This window comes from Sceloporus occidentalis, unplaced genomic scaffold, assembly GCF_023333645.1.
Source record: "Sceloporus occidentalis isolate IW3139 unplaced genomic scaffold, rSceOcc1.0.p SCAF_2, whole genome shotgun sequence".
In the NCBI taxonomy this organism is placed as follows: domain Eukaryota; kingdom Metazoa; phylum Chordata; class Lepidosauria; order Squamata; family Phrynosomatidae; genus Sceloporus; species Sceloporus occidentalis.
In genome coordinates this window covers 40,090,944-40,108,689 of record NW_028316982.1, presented here as the reverse complement: position 1 = coordinate 40,108,689, position 17,746 = coordinate 40,090,944, and the positions used below count along the sequence as shown (strand labels likewise).

Genomic DNA, 17,746 nt, shown 5'->3' with positions numbered 1-17,746 from the left:
ACCCACAGATTGTTTTTGATATTCATTCAAGTGCCAATGGTAACCCAATCCTATTTTAATATAAGCAAGAAACTGAACCCAGCACATGTGTATGCACTGGGGACTAGCTGGCTTTCAGCCCCACCAAATGTTATGTGGCAAAGATAACAGGCTCCAAAAATGGGAGCTGTTGTGAGGATGCAATTTTTTAAATTTTATTTTATTAGAATATTTATATCCCATCCTATATCTGAAGATCTCAGGTCAGCTTACAATAAAATCAATTTAAAACAATGGAGAATAACACTAATTTTAAAAGATTAAGTTGCCCTGAGATCTGCAGATATAGGGTGGGATATACATATTCTAATAAAATAAAGTCAATGTAAAACAATAGATAAAGGTAAAGGTTTCCCCTTTGATAAGGCAGTCAAATAATGTCCGAAAATAGGGGGTGGTGCTCATCTCTGTTATTAAGCCAAAGAGCCAGCATTGTCAAAGACAAGTCTGTGGTCAGGTAGCCAGCGTGACTGCATAGAACTCTCTTACCTTCCCACTGAAGTGGTACCTATTTCTCTACTTCTATTTTTACATCTAGAATTAGTGATAGGAGCAAACTCCATCATGCAGTGCTTGGGCTTCAAACTGCCAATCTTGCATCTTAACCACTGAGCCACCACATCCCTAAAACAATGGATAGTAAAAGATTAAGCTGCCCTGAGATCTTCAGATATAGGGTGAGATATGAATATTCTATTTATTTAAAAACATGAAACAAGGATTAGCCATTAGGATTCTATTGTGTGTATGTGCTTTCAAGTTGCCTGTTGACTTATGGTGACCCCATGAATTTCATAAAGTTTTCTTAGGCAAAGAATATCAGGGGTGGTTTTGCCAGTTCCTTCTTCTGAAATACAGCTAGGGTGCTATAATGAATCACCATTAGCAACACTTTGTAATGGACATTTCACAAAAAAATAATAATGGTAAATATTTAGTCTTCTTTACATGCTGTACCAAGAACAATGAGCACTCTTAAAGAGGTTGCTCAGTGGATATTTGCACATATGTGAATGCATTTATTAGTCTGCATTGGTCTATTTAGCACCAAGTGAGAACACTGGTCCATTTAGCACAGGATTATCTGCTCTGACTGGTAATTGTTCCCCGGTGACTCAAGTAGAGCTCTTTTCTATCACTTCCTATATTATCCTTTTTAAACTGGAGAATTTGGGATCTTCTACATGTGAAGCATGCCCTTGACCACTGAGCTGTGATTCCTTATATGGAACAATTTCCAGGATCTCATATTTTTGGAAGCAGTGCATTTTATAGAGTAATGCACTGCTGGTCATACCTCAGTGGTTAACTAACCTTTTCCCTCTTATCCATTCATTAAGCATACACATGTACACATGAGCAGCTACTTTTCAGAAACCTTTAGGGCACAGCTAGATAGACCATGTTACATCCAGGTGGGACCAGCAGTGTATTCCTACTTCTTATAGATACCTTTCTTGACATGTGACATATGTAGCACATGCTAGTCCTCTACTTGATGACCCCAAGAAACAATCTACTTCTTGAAAACAGGGATGAGCATGTATTAATCAGTGAAAAAGCAGCAGTGATCTCTTTTAATGGAAATAGAGGCAGTTTTCAGCTACTTAAAAAAAATGAGTCAAATCCATTGCAACTATTAGAAGAGTAAGACTGAAAGAAGACCGTTGTCCCAGAAATCTTACATTTGATTTGGCTTCTTCAGTGTTTTGGCCTAAATATTCTATAAACAGGACATCTGTGATATTTTCCCTTTCAGCCTCATACCTTACTGTAAACTTACTGCTGGGATCATCTACCTTACCAAGTTATAGAATTATGATTCCACTTTAGCTGTCATGGGTCTATCCTATAGAATTTTGATATTTGCAGTTTAGGGAGGTGCATTTAGACTTTTCAGCTAGTTCCTCTCTAAACTACAAACCAAAATATTGCATTAGATGTTGTGATGACAGATAAAGTAGAACCAAAGCACTATAATTGTGTAGTGTGAAAGGGCCCTGATTGGCTTTGAAGCTGGAAAAAATTCTCAAGGAAACCTTTGTAACCATATTCAATGGAAGCTTGAAAGTGAATTAATTTCAAAACAATCTCAGTATGTGTCTTGTAAGCCCATTTGTAACAGGTTCATCTCCTTGTGCTTTTAGAAATCAGGAGCCTGACTAGCTCCGCTTCCACAATTATTTTGGTTACAGTTCGGCTAGCATCTATTTTTAGCAGCAAATTGTTTCCTCAAGATGAATTTGTCTGCTCATTAATGTTGGAAAGATCCTCTGGCAAAGCATGTTGTAAAGCTCTCTTTTAGTTCTTACTCATCAATTAAAACAAAATAAACAAACTTAATCTTCATTGTTGGAAGGTGGGATAGAAGAAATATTCTACTAAGCCCTCTTTTATGTTCAAGGAGTATGGATATTTGTTAAATCACTGCTCCAAAATACAAACATGGAAACATTTTCTAGTCTAACTGAAATATTAGCAAAGATGTCCAAAGTGTTGAAACATTTTCCACATTCAGAGTGCCATGAAGCAGCCTGAACAGAAGTAGCATTGGTAGAGAAGGAGGACAGTTAGAAGGTCACAGTGCATTAATAAGAGAATCATGTCATTATTCTGTCTTTCTCCTATTTCTTGACAGAGCAGTATGCAACAAGTACAGACAACCTACAAACCAGTGTGGTCTTGTATTCTGAGAGCTGGACTATGACTCTAGAGAACCAAGATTAAATCCCTGCTCAGCTATAGAAACCCACTGGGTGATCCTGGGCAACTCACACTCCTTCATAGAATCATAGAGTTGGAAGAGACCCCAAGGGCCATCCAGTCCAACCCCCTGCCATGCAGGAAATCACAATCAAAGCATACTCGACAGATGGCCATCCAGCCTCAGTTTAAAGACCTCCAAAGAAGGAGACTCCATCACACTCCAAGGTAGTGTGTTTCACTGTCAAACAGCTCTTACTGTCAAGAAGTTCATCCTAATGTTGAGGTAGAATCTCTTTTCATGTAGCTGGCATCCATTGTTCCATGTTCTAGTCTCTGGAGCAGCAGGAAACAAGCTTGCTCTATCTTCAATGTGACATGTCTTCAAATACTTAAACAGGGCTATCATATCACCTCTTATCCAGGCTAAACATACCCAGCTCCCTAAGTCTCTCCTCATAAACCATGTTTTCTAGACCCTTCACCATTTTAGTAGCCCTCCTTGTCAACTTGTCAATATCCTTTTCGAATTGTGGTGCCCAGAACTGGACATACTATTCCAGGTGAGGCCTGACCAAAGCAGAATAGAATGGCACTATTGCTTCCCTTGATCTAGACGCTATACCTCTATTGATGCAGCCTAAAATTGCATTGGCCTTTTTAGCTGCCGCATCACACTGTTGACTCATGTCCAGCTTGTGGTCTACTATGGCTCATAGATCCCTTTCACATGTAGTCTCCTTAAGCCAAGTGTCCCGCATCCTATATCTATGCATTTCATTTTTCCACCCTAAGTGCAGTACCTTACATTTCTTTGTGTTGAAATTCATTTTGTTAGCTTTGGCCCAGCATTCTAATCTATTCAGGTCTCCTTGAATTTTGATCCTGTCCTCTGGGGTATTAGCTACTTCTCCTAATTTGTTATCTTAGTCCAGGGGTCGACAATTTTTGTAGCATCAGGGGCCATTTAATGCTCTTGGATTCCTTTGGGGTTGCATAGGCTGGCCAAAATATCCCAACCCGACCACAATAGAGTGTCTGAAAGTCCAGTCTAGTTTTGAAAAAACTGGTATACAGTATTATGATATTATGGGGCAGGGAAGTTTGAGCAGAAGACTGCAATTGATCACTCCTGGATACTTCCAGGACAGGCAATTCTTTGTCTGCCAAAGGAAGAGAATCCTGGGTGAGGAGGAGAATAACAATAGCCTTGGCGGCTGCATGTTACTCCAAATCCACTCTGCACCTCCCATGCTCTAGTTCCAGCAAATAAGCATGATATCTGGGATTCCCAGCCAGGTGAAAGCAGATGTGGTGAGTTTAGGAAGAGGTTAAGCACTCTTCCCTGCTTACTGGTCTTCCCCAACAAACTGTGCCCTCCCCAAACCCAAGATACTAGACTTTTAGCATTGTTGCTAAACATCTACTTCGATCACAAGTCCAATATTCTGTCCACTATACCACTGCCATTTTCAGAATGCCTCATTGGATACAAAGCAGTGGTTTACTATTTGTGACCTGAACACTCAAAGCAGGAGCGTCCGTGCCACTATCCTTTGATTCTGCCTAGATCCCACTTCTGTTAAGCTGAACATGATAGAAACTATGCTGTCTCAAGGAGAAGAAAACATCTTATTATCCTCTAGTTTCCCTTCCAAAAACAAACCCTTGATTACAGGGCTGAGAGTTGGCAAATGCTGCTTGCCAACCTACCCACTGGCATGAATAACTTAAGGGATTTTGTTACATTTCTGGCAGTAAGAAGTACTTGTGTAACAAGCCATTAACACAGAGGCCTAAGTAAAGACAGAATCACAAGGGGGGGGGGGCAATTTCCAATCCGTCAGAAGCTTTAATTCTGGAATGCCTTACAGAGGCACGTCATTCTGTTGTTTCTGTTCTGCTTTCATTTTATAGTGAAAACAGTTTGATGGTTTCAAAGGAAAATCACATATCTGAGCCCTTGGGGAAAAGTTTCAGCTCACCTCATGATTGTAGGAAGCTGCACATTTGAAAGTGTGCCAAAGTTGACAGTTACATGCCACATTTTATTCCAGACTCTCCCTTTCCCCTTTCTTAGACTTTTTCTTACACAATTTTTCCCCCAGACTTCTGCTTGGAAGTCAGTGAATGAATTCCACATGTACTACAGTTTGTACTTTCACAGACTGCTTAAAAGCCTAAGTATCAGATTTCACAGTGCTGTGAAAAAGCTGGAAAGACTTCAAAGCACTTTTGAAACATCTATTACTTTATTCGAGAGGGAACAATAGTTCCTCCATAGAAAGTTGAAATGATTCTGCTGTTCTTTGCTGGATTTGTATATCCAGCTAGTATATTCACACGCCCTTATTGTCACCACACTAATGCAAACACATATGACATATCACTGGCAAAAACAATAGTCAAAGCTGTGAATTTAATCTCATTTTGCCTCATAACTTCCAAAGTTTTGTAAGGTTTTCATGCTTTCATTCATTTTATGTATTCCTAGTATTTTTCTGTGAGATGCCTTGAGTTCCACTTGTGGGGCAAATGAGGGATATGTCAAGCAAACTATCAAACAAACATATTGGATTTGGTAGTACAGGGAAGAGGAATTAATGGGAGCATGAAATTGTTGTAATAATGCCAGTCTAATGACTAAGATGAAGAATTTCTCATGTAAGGTCAGGATAATGATCCACAAAATTATCCAGATAAGGATAATGATCCACAAACCTATTCCTGGGTATTCCATCATTTGTGTTGCTTTAGCTATACCAGCCAAACCATCAATCAAGACTGCTGAAATTATTATATTTAAGGGTTTTTACTGGGCTGCTAGGAAAGATCACTTATTTATTATTACTTCTCATTTAAATAGCACACATCTTAATTTACAACCATGATCACATTCATAACAACAGTATGTCATACGTCTTTCTCTGCACTGCCTGAGTGTAATAAGAATTCACCTTTATTTTCTCAATTAACAATTTCTATGTGTTACCACAAAATCATGAAATTAATCAAATTATTTCACAGTTTATAATGTCTCATTGGTAAATGTACGTATGTATGTATAATCTCCAAATACTTGACAAAAGGCCTCTGAAACTGGATTAATATCAGACATCAAACATGGATATTTTTGTCCAAAATTTTATAAGTAATCTGGACCTGAAAAATATATTCCATATTTTGTTGTTGTTTTGTTGTTTTGTGCCCTCAAATTGCTTCCGACTTACGGCGACACTAAGACAAACCAATCATGGGATTTTCTTGGCAAAGTTTGTTCAGAGGAGGTTTGCCATTGCCATCCTCTGAGGCTGAGAGAATGTGACTTGCCCAAGGTCACCCTGTGGGTTTACATGGCCAAGCTGGGATTCAAACCCTGGTCACCGGAATCATAGTCCAATGCTCAAACTACTTTAGCATACACCAGACTGTTTTACAACAGACTATAGTTTGTTAACATTTAGAATAAAGCTTCTTACTGATAATAATTCAATGATTAAAATAAAATAAAATAAAATAAAATAGGAATACTTTTAGCCAATGGGCACAAATGGGGTGATAGTCCCAGGCATATTGGGGGGATGCAAGAACAGGCCCCCCCACACAGACATTAGAGAGCTTAAGAAGCACTGGTATAGACAACTGTGGTATTCTTCTCTCTTTCCAGGAAACACCCAAAAATATAACACAGGGCAAGTTGGTAGGTGCAAAGAGATTTTCACACTGAACAATAATTGCCAAGATTCTTTGTGAAAGCTGTAAGAGTGGCCATGATCCTGTTAGCCAACATAGATCTCAACATAAAGGCCAGCATAAGTGGCAGTGGCATAGATGGAAGGGATAACATGACCACAGGTGCTGCAACGATGTGGACAATTAGCATAAGAAAGAGCAAAGATCCATTCACACTACACAGTTATAATGTTATATTCCACTTTAACCAGGGTGACCAGATGTCATAACTGCAAAGGAGGACAAGACACTGCAAAATGTAGGAATTTCCAGGGAATGTGTAGGACATTACCAGTAAAAGCTAAAAACACTGATATAAGTATAAATTCACTTCATATGGAGCCCTGGTGGCCCAAGGGAGCCCTGGTGGCACAGTGGTTAAAAGCCAGAACTGCAGTCACAATGTTGTGAGTTTGATCCCAGGGCTCCAAGGTTGACTCTATGATTTATTTACAGTTATATCACATATATTGTATTATATATCCAACCATATTTTTCTGATGAACTTACCTTCATTAAAATGCCTTGCTGGTTTGCAATATACTTATCAGATTCTGAGCAAAACAAATGCTTAAAATTCTACTTTACTAGCAACAAACTCTTTTATCTGTAGTTTTCCCATTTGTTCTGTCATCCCTCCTGCTTCTTCCACATTCCAAATTGCACACTTCTGCTTGGTGCTGCTGATCTGCTTCAGCAACCCAGATCCTCTTTTCCTTTCTACACCTGCATCAGAAACAAACAAACAAAACCACCACAAGGTCAGCAACAGTCTTTTCCACAGCCTGCAACAGCCAGGGCAGTAATAATCTGTTGAGCTACCTCTTGCTTGACTGCTGGGATGACACAGGGACAGGTTTTATAGCTAAAAACAGAGGACGATATGCATTTCCTCCCAGACCCCTGGGCATACTGTAAGTCTAAAACGTAGCACATGTATGGGAAAAGGAGGACATCCTGTCACCCTGACTACCTTGGCAACATCCTTAGAATCCCAGGATAGCCAGTTTAGGGCAGGGCATTTAGAATTCTGAGAGCCAGCATGGGAGAGTGGTTTGAGCATTGGACTATGACTCTGGAGACCAGGGTTCAAATCCCACTTAGCCATGGAAACTGGGCAAGTCACACTTACTCAACATCAGAGGATGGCAATGGTAAACCTCCTCTGAAGAAACTTGTCAAAAAACCCCCGTGATAGAGCCCCCATGATAGAGTAAAAAATGACTTGCAGGCACATTATTATTATTATTATTATTATTATTATTATTATTATTATTATATCCTCACTGGGACCCAAAGCGGCATACATCCTAAAAAACACAGTACAATTAAAAATCTACAAAACTGACAATTAAAATGGTATTAAACTATTACAATATTAAAAAGATGATTCGTTTAAAAATATAATACAATTTTAAAAAGATAAAATCACTTAATAACCATATCCTTTAAAGCAATACACCACTCCTAGGACATTAAAATTTTTCTGTTTTAAACACCTTCCTAAACAAAAAGATCTTAGCCTGTCAGCTACAATAACAACACAATAGCAACAAATTAAAAATTCTAAGCCATACAACTCTAGCACCTCACTAAACTACAAACCTCAAAATTTGTGTCATGTAAATGGGACTTAGAGAGAAAGAGAGTTGCTTCAGAGCTGGACGGGCAGATTTCTCTGGCCATGATGGAGATATTTTGTGTTCTCCTTGCCTCTGCTGTGCCCTGTCCCCTAAAGTGCCTTATGATGACATTAATGGAGCATTATGCCAGCATATGACATGAAAGGCAATTCTAGGCAGTGAAACTGATATACATTTGTAATACAGAATAGGCCCACAGTATGCTTTATGTGTCTGTTGTCTTTTGAAAGAATAGTCTGTTCGTTTTGGGAACATCTATCTATCCTAGATCATAAATACCCCACACTGAGAAACACAGCTAATAAAAGCACCACTAAAACCAACTTGAATCTACTCTTTCAGAAAGGTGTTCGTTGCACATGAATCTTTTTCTCCACATGTGAACCCATTGTTCTACAAATTTTGTCTTGTTAGACTGTGCTTATAGAGTACAGCTTCCTGTCTAAATGTTTTCTCTGTAATTTAAAAATCTGACAAGTGGTCAAAGTTAGGTGACAGACTTCTTTTCATTGATACTGCTGTACTTTGGATACAGTCCATCCCTGATTTATTGCAGGATGGATTATAACAGTAAAGTTATATACCACAAAGCCCCCAAAAGTTATTTGTAAGTTACTGGAGCAATGGAACATCTGAACTATCAAATGTTTACAATGAGTCCTTTTTTCTCCCCGACTTGATATATCCCTTTTGCTGATGACCTTATATAAAACTTTAACAAACAGATGCCACCCACAGGAATGGCCACTGAAAACATTTCAAAGGTTTGGGTTTTTTTTAGCAAAGATATTATTTTATTATTTTAACATCTGGGCCAGCTCTGCTACTTAGTAACAAACCTATATTTGGGTAAGCAAAGAAGTGAGTAGTGCAATCCTGTAGAACTCTACTAATAAGGCCAACAGAGTTCAAGGAGACTTAATATCCAAGAATGTTGTAGAGGATTCCAGGCACAGTGTGTGGAGGTGGGGGTATTTTTGATGTTTTAAGTTTCCTAGAGTTTGATAAAACCAATGCTAGTCTTATTATAAATGAAGACATGTGTAACATTCTACCAGAGGCATAAATCATGTAGCACTCCAGATGTTACTGGACTACAACTTCCAGCATGCCCAATCACTGGCTATTCTGGGAGTTTTTCACTTCAAGAACATCTGGAGGGCCACATGATTTGATTCCTAACCTATACCTGGGCCAAAGTGAGCACAGCCTTCCCAGATCATAGTCCTTTCCATCTATTAACATTAGTGTGGTAAAACTAGTAATCTTCATCCCAATCTACGTCCCCTGTGTCTTGGAAGGGCATGTAACTAACTTGGATGCAAAAGGGGAAAATTTTTCTTCATACAGCTGTGCCTTCTTCTGTTAAAGAGAATCATATCTAATTTTCTCTCATTTTTGAAGCTAACTAAGCCAAATTAGTACTGGGATTGGAGACTACCAGATATAGTGGGTATGGTCTCTGCTACCTGGCAGTTTCTAGCATCCTTGTCAGCATCATGATCAAACATTTATAGCTGTTGAGTGCCATAGAAGGGGTTGATTTGTATTTAGTATGCCCTGCTAAAAAGTAAAGATATACAACAGAGCACTAATGTGAGAATTGTCCAGTCCATTGTATTCCCCATCACCATGTATGGATGTGAAAGCTGGACAGTGAAGAAGGATTTTAAAAAAACCACCATTCATTTGAGATGTGGTGCTGGAGAAGAGTGTTGAGAATACCATGGATAACCAAAAAGATAAACAAATAGGTCCTTTAACAGATCAACCAAGAATTCTCCTTGGAAGCCAAGATGATTAAACTAAGGCTGTCATACTTTGGTCACATCATGAGAAAGCATGACTCTTTAAACAAGACAATAATGCTAAGAAAAGGTTGAAGGCAGTAGAAAGGAAGGAAGATCGCATGCCAGATGGACAGATGCCAAGTGGATAGGGAGGTCATGGGCCTGAATCTACAAGACCTTAGTAAAGCAGTGGAGGATAGGAGGGCTTGAAGATGTCTCACACACAGGGCTGCAGTGAGATTGACTTGAGGGCAGTTACAACAAACAAGAGAACCATAGTTTCACTTTAGCTTGGTAGTTAAAGGCTAGGAAAAGATCAGCAGCTGGGAACAGATGGGAGTAAACTTTCCTGATTGTGCTATTTTCATAGCCATTTCGATGAGAGATGAGAGGTATATTTGGAGTGCATCTTCCAGTGAAACCAGTTGGCCAGCAATGGTGATCTAGAGTGTTGGCCATGGGATAGTCTGGATATAATTAGTTTTTTTAGAGGCCTATTTTTACACTTGCTGGAACCTTTCAGTCAAAGGACTGTGATCCTTCCTTTCCTGTAGACCATCCATTATATCTCTTGAGATCAATACAGCTATTCTTATAGCAGTGCTATTTGTCCATTTTCGGTAGCCTTTGTCCCCATAGCCCACTAAAGTGTACATGGTACACATTTTTAAAAAAATAATTAACTAGCAGGCTATGGTATGGTTCTCTTGTATCCCAATCCGAGGAGAAAGGTGAGATATAAACAATAACAACAAATTAGGCAAGTAAAAAAAGCATTAACAAAAATTAACACATCCACTTTCCATGCAGCAAGTAACCTGAGTTCTCTTTGCTGAAATAAAGAATTGGTTTTTTGCCAGCATCTTGGAGTCAATTGTGCCAAATACTGGTAAACAGCAATACATGAACAATGGGGACATTTCCTGGTACGGTATTGTATGGCTGATTTAGTTACAGCTGCTCAGGAAAACCACCATTGTAGAAAGGCCCTCAATCACTTCATCAAAACACATTTTTGTACACTGAAAATAACTATACATCTGATTACTAGTGAGCCTATTATAAGCAGAACCAACAACTAAATGTTGAAGCATGAAGTACTTCTATTCATGATTCTACCCACACAAGTTCATTTTCCTTCACCATCTTTTTCTTTTCTTTTTCTCCCAAGAAGCAACCTCTGTGCCACTAAGCATGCCCTTCTTCATTGAGCTGTTAGGAGGAGAGAGCCCTTCTCTCCCCCCCATCACTTCAGTGCTGTGGATGTCTCCCTCTGGTGCATGGGTGCTGTTTTGACTAAATAAGGACAGGTACTCATAATTGGGATTGATGTTAGCATATAAGAAATGGGTCAACTCAGCAACCTCACTCTGAATTACTGCAGCAGGATATAAACCTACAGAAAAATACAACATAAACCAAAATTCACAGAAGAGCAATATTAGCCACCAAAATGCAGAAAATGCATCATGCAAGCTTTCAAGCAGAAAGAGTTGGCTTGAAAGCTTGCTTCTTCACTGGCTTCTTCATCAGACAAAGATGTTAAAAATCATACTTACAGAGAGTTATCCATGTTAATTTCTTGAAGCAAAAACTATGATCTTTTAACACCTAAAAAACTAAGGCATGTATTTAGGTGTTAAATCTATGACCAGGTTGAGATTCATGTAGTCTTTCAGTTGTTGTTGGACTTGTTAGCACCCCCTGAATAACCCACTCTGAATGTGAAGTGCTCATATTTCAAATCTGAAGGCAGCATGTGCTTGGGAGGTCACAATAACCTTTAGGAACACTAGGTCAAGTTCCCAGGAGAAAGGCATGTGGACAATCAAATCTAAATGGGTATACGTACTATTAGATCCCTAGGAGAGCCAGTGTGGCATAGTGGTTTAAGTGCTGGACTGTAACTCTGGAGAGCAGGATTCAATTCTTCACTCTACCATGAAACCCAGAGTGACCTTGGGCAGGTCACATGCTCCCAGCCTCTGATAAGACAATGGCAAACCTCCTCTGAACAAATCTTGCCAACAAAACTCCATGATAGGTTCACCTTAGGGTCGCTATGAGTCAGAAACTACCTGAAGGCATACAACTATAATTGCTCTGACTGCTGTTTAAGCAGGTACAGTATAAAATTGGCAGTCTGCATTCTAGGCTACTCTGAACTGGAACAATATTAGAAGAATTCTTACCAACAATACCACCATATACAGCACATGTTTCCATTACATTTCCAAGCCATCAAGCAAACATGAGGTTTCAACCAGATTGAACCACCAGCACAATATAGATGTGTATTTTGTTGGTGAACATTGGCCAGTAAGAAAGTAAGGCCAGTTACAGACTGCCGAAATAAAGCTGTTTCGGGTCTCTTTGGAGGTATGCTATTTAAATGATGCATGGGTCCTAAGAGTCCGGAGGTCGCGCCAAAGCCACACTCCATTCCTAAACACTGGAGTGCAGTTTTGGTGCAGCTTCTAGATTCTTAGGATGCATGCATCATTTAAACAGCATACCTCCAAAGAGACCTGAAGCAGCTTTATTTTGGCAGTCTGTAACAGGCCTTACTTTCTTACTCTGCACAGATACAGTATATTCTTAACTAACCTTGGGGTTTTTTTTCCATCCCAGCTTTTAGGCCAGGTTGGCTGCTAGGAAGAGGAAGACATGATGTCATATATTTTGAATGAGAGGCCTCTCATGGAAGACTGAAAGAAGACTATGAAGAGAGTAAAGCATGCACATTGAACCACTCTTGTATGAACAATACAAAAATGTCCTGAATGGACAGGGATATTTTCTGGCGCATTTTAGACATTATATTTATTTCATGGGGATGTACTGAACCTTGTGGCAAAATCCTTCTGGCAAATTTTTATAGACACCATCATATAATTGATTATCCATTTGTGGAAAAGATATGCCAGCCAATCAGGAGGTATAAGTAAACAGAAATTAATACTTGTCCAAAGTCCACATTTTACAGAACTGGTGGTAAAAGAGTCAGAGTGAGGTTAGATTTGACGGTGACTATGACAGGTGAAAAGCATGGTTTTGTGCCTCTTGTTTTCACTGTACATTAACAGAGGCAATAAGCCACTTTTGCATGCTCTACTTCTGATACATTGTAGATTTGACTGTATCCATCTAAGGGAGTTGTTTAGATAGAGAACAGATGAGATCACACTGGATTGATGAATAATACAGGCACTCAGACCACTGATACACAAGCCTAAACACATTTTTTGTATGAACTAGCAAAAGGAAATGAATTAGAATATCACTTCTGATCATCTAATCAATATTAGCTATGTCTGAAATTTAAGAACAGGCAAACTACATAATCTGGATGCATTTAAAATTTCTCAAAGTTTTTTATGCATTCTTTAAAGCAGATGTATTGATTAACATATGTATATTCACTTGGTTTATATTATTCATACTAAACAAGTGTAGTTCCATATATACGCAAAATACATTTCAGAAACAGGAAGGAGGGATAGTTATAGTGCAATGTTTGAAGAACCACCATGGTGTAGTGGTTTGAGCATTGAACTATGGGTCTGGAGACCAGGGTTCAAATCCCAGCTAGGCCACAGAAATCCACTGCGTAACCTTAGGTAAGTCACATTCTCTCAGCCTCAGCGGAAGGCATGGGCAAAATCTCTCTGAACAAATCTTGCTATGAAAATCCAGTGATCATTTTGTCATAGGGTTGCTGTAAATTGGAAATGTCTTGAAGTCAGATAACAACAAAGTACAATGTTTACTTCCCATAAGTAAGCTTCCCGTGTTCAGCTGGGCTTACTCCCAGATAAATGCATCTTGGTCATCTTACATACCATGCCATAACTCTCTGTATTGACATTAAAAGCAACACATTTCTGGAAAGAAATTTTCTCATAGATAATCCTTGTAGGCAAGTCAGAGCTGAGCTCTCATCCCGGTCTGAATAGTTATGACCCGAAGTGTGTCACAGGGTGGGGTGGGGGATAGTTATGAGAACATCATTATTGAACAATTAGTGTCCTGCATACTTACCTAGAGTAAGACTTGTCAACACACATAGCAAAATTAAGTGACAGAAGCACTTAATCATCAGTAGTATAGTGTCAAGATTAAGAGGAGTAGTATTCTGCTTTTCTCAGACTTACCTGGAACACTCTGTCCAGTTCTTGGCACCATAGCTCAAGAACGATAAAGACAAGCGGGAACATGTTCAGAGAAGGGACAAGATAACCAAAATTCTGTCAGCCTCATCTGGAACACTGTGTCCAGTTCTGGGCACCACAATTCAAAAAGGATATTGACAAGCTTGAGGGAGGGAGACCAAAATGATGAAGAGTCTGGAAGCCATGCCTTATGAAGAACATCTTAGGGAACTGGATATGTTTAGCTTGGAGAAGAATAGGAGGTGACATGGCAGCTATTTTTAAATATCTGAAGGGACTTCCTGTAGAAGATGGAGCCAGCTTGTTTTCTGTTGCTCCAGAGTCTAGAACATGAACCAATAGACTGAAAATTACAAGAGATTCCACCTAAACATTAGGAAGAACTTTTGGGAAGGTGGAGGAGGGAGAGCATTTTGACAGTGAAGTAGATTAGCTTGGAGGGTGGTGGATGCTCCATCTTTGGAGGTCTTTAAAGAAAGATCGAATGGGCTTCTTTCAGGAGTGCTGTAGTTATGAATTCTTGCATGGCAGGGGGTTGGACTAGATGGCCTTGTGAGTCCTTCCATCGCTAAGATTCTATGAATCAACTGCATCTCTAGACTGCATGTGGAGAATCCTTTTTGACATTTTCTGCTATATTTCCATCTCCCCATGGATTAGGGAAAAAAAGCAGAGTGACCTCTGGGGTATTTCCCATCCCGCTGAGTTCAGTGATGTTAAGAAGCTTGCTTATTTTGACTTTGGCAGGGTTTATCTTGCTCCATGCCCTGAATATACACCAAAGAGTAACCATTTTTGGATTATGTGGTAAATAATGTGTAGAACAGTTCAAAGGTTATCAAATCCTTTTGTTTTGTTTTGGGGTTATTGTTTTCATCTTTCTCTGTCCCCTGGTGTTTTTGAAGGGGTGTCACATTGAGGATGGAGCACACTTGTTTTCTGCTACTCCAGAGAATAGGACCCAGAACAATGGATGTAAGCTACATGAAAAGAGATGCCACCTAAACATTAGGAGGAACTTCCTGACAGTAAGAGCTGTCCAACAGTGGAACACACTCCCTTTTGCAAGTGGAGCTTTTTAAACAGAGGCTAGATGGCCATCTGTCCGAGGTGCCTTGATTGTGTGTTCCTGCATGGCAGGGGGTTGGACTGGATGGTCCTTCTGATTGCTTCTTCGAAGATATGAACAGTGCCCTCCTATCTTTGAATTTCATTACAATGTGAACAACAAAAATCACCCAGTGGCAAAATACAATGGATTTATTGGGATTGGTTTTGTCTCAACGACCCTGGGATTTTTCCCCCCTATCACCCCAGCCACCTTGGCTGGTGAGCAGAAAAAACAAGGCCTTCTCTGTTGCAGCACCTCAACTGTGGACCTCCCTCCAAAAGGAAATCTGGTTGATTCCATCATCAGAGTCTCCAACTTGCTATCAAAACTATTGTTTTGCCTTCTGCTTTAAATTATTTTAAAACTGTTTTTAAAATAACATTTTACATACATTTTATGGTTTACTGCTTTGAGGCCCTAGTTGGCAGAATAACATGCCTACAGTGTATATTGCAAAATATATTTGGTCCTGTGCATGCTGGAGAATCATCCAGGCCTCCAGAAGATGTTGGCATGTCCTAAGCATTTACTGTTGACTAAAATAAGGATAAATATGTTAATAGCTACACCTTTAAGGTAGCATCTGCTTTGCCCCTTATTCCCAAGTGAAGGACTGTATATACAGTTGCCACAAAGAAAAACTTTGTAGTCTCCAAATAAGCAGGGGGAGATTTTTGGAACTGTAACTTTGATCTATATAGAAAGGCATGAAGGAATCCATCAGCACCTTTGAGACTAATTTGCAAATATATATATATAGCATATGTTTTCATGGACTCTAGTCCACCTAGCAAGAAACAGATTTGTTAACCCTCCCCCTCCCCCAAAAAAGACATTGGAGCCATCTTCTTTACCATGGTGACACCAAGTCTATATTAGCATCCACTGGCACTTTTCTAACCTTGTGTACATCATGTGCAAGACTATGATCTTCCCATTATACTGAAATACATGGGAAGGTCATAATCATGCACACAATGTACAGAACCTTAACACTTGAAGAAATACAACAAATCTTTGGAGGTGCAGCTTAACTACCATATTTCTCTAACTGATAATATCCACAGGAGTACTCTGATTTGCTGCATGGCACTAGTAAAGGATCCATGCACATTACCTCTGTGATTCAAAATACCAACCACTCAGAGATGACACACACAATTATATACATTGTCTAATCAGATATCTTACTGCATTCAATGGAGTTTACTCCTGGCAAGTATATTTAAGCAAGCTTTTACTATGGCCTGTTACAGACAGCCAAAATAAAGCTGCTTCGAGTCACAGTGGAGGTATGGTGTTTCAATGATGCATGCGTCCTAAGAGTCCAGAAGCCACACCAAAGCCACGCTCCAGTCCTTAGGGCTGGAGCATGGCTTTGGCACGACTTCTGGACTCTTAGGACGCATGCATCATTGAAACACCATACCTCCACTGTGACTCGAAGCAGCTTTATTTTGGCTGTCTGTAACAGGCCTATATAACTGCTCCCAAGGAGGCTTCTCATTGAGGTGTTTGCGCTTGTATGTTTTAATCATTTTATATTTTAACTTATTATATTAAGGTGATGTTTTTAATTGTTCTGGCTTCAGACAGAGTGGAGGACCAGCCAGGGTGGACAAGTGTCATATAAATAAATAAAATAATAAAATAATAAATAATGAAATAAATATATTTATGATTGCAGACTTAAATGAGAACAGGAAAAACCATAAAACAATGGTTTTTGTGGGTTTTTCGGGCTATATGGCCATGTTCTAGAAGATTTTCTTCCTGATGTTTCGCCAGCATCTGTGGCTGCCATCTTCAGAGAGTGCTTGCCTGGGAAAAGTGTGTGTGTGTGTGTGTGAGCCTGGGAATGCAGGAGTGATTTGCATGTATATTGTTTTGTGCTGATGGCAGGCCTCAGGCTGGGAGGCTAATGCAAAAGAGGATTAGTGTCTGCTAACTGGTGATCATTATCTGCTGGGAAAGCCCCTGACTGAGTGGTTTCCCATTTGCATTTGCTGAGTCCTTATTTTGCTATTCCTCAGGACTGGTAGCCAAATTTTGTTCACTTCAAGGGTTTCTTCTTTCCGGTTGAAATTATCCAGATGTTTGTGGATTTCAATGGCTTCTCTGTGCATCCTGACATGGTAATGGTTGGCATGGTCCTGAATTTCAGTGTTTTCAAACAGTATGTTATGCCCAGGATGGTTTGTGGCATGTTCTGCTACTGCTGATTTTTCTGGCTGGCCCAATCTGTAGTGTCTCTCATGTTCCTTGATTCTTGCTTGCCCACTGCATTTGGTGGTCCCTACGTAGACTTTGCATCTGCATGGTATGTAGTAAACTCCTGAGGCTGTGAGAGGGTCTCTCTGGCTGAGCGAAACATTTGCTGGATTTTCTTCGTCAGTTTGTAAACCATTTGAAGGTTGTGCTTCCTCACCACTTTGCCTATTCTGTCTGTGACTCCTTTGATGTATGGTAAAAATACCTTCCCTTTGGATGGCTGCTTGTCTTCACTTCTCTGGGTATTCCTGGGTCTGGCAGCCCTTCTGATGTCTGAGCTGAAAT

At 39.6% G+C, this 17,746-nt stretch overlaps 1 protein-coding gene across 2 annotated transcripts in view; it reads right to left on the bottom strand.

Annotated features, from left to right (window-relative positions):
• IRS1 (insulin receptor substrate 1) overlaps nucleotides 1-17,746 on the bottom strand; it is a 99,631-nt gene that overhangs the window by 10,206 nt on the left and 71,679 nt on the right. For both annotated transcript variants that reach the window (XR_016280002.1, XR_016280003.1), the window contains exon 3: nucleotides 6,985-7,200. The gene's annotated coding sequence lies outside the window, so the exon portion shown is untranslated. The remainder of the gene's footprint in view (nucleotides 1-6,984; nucleotides 7,201-17,746) is intronic.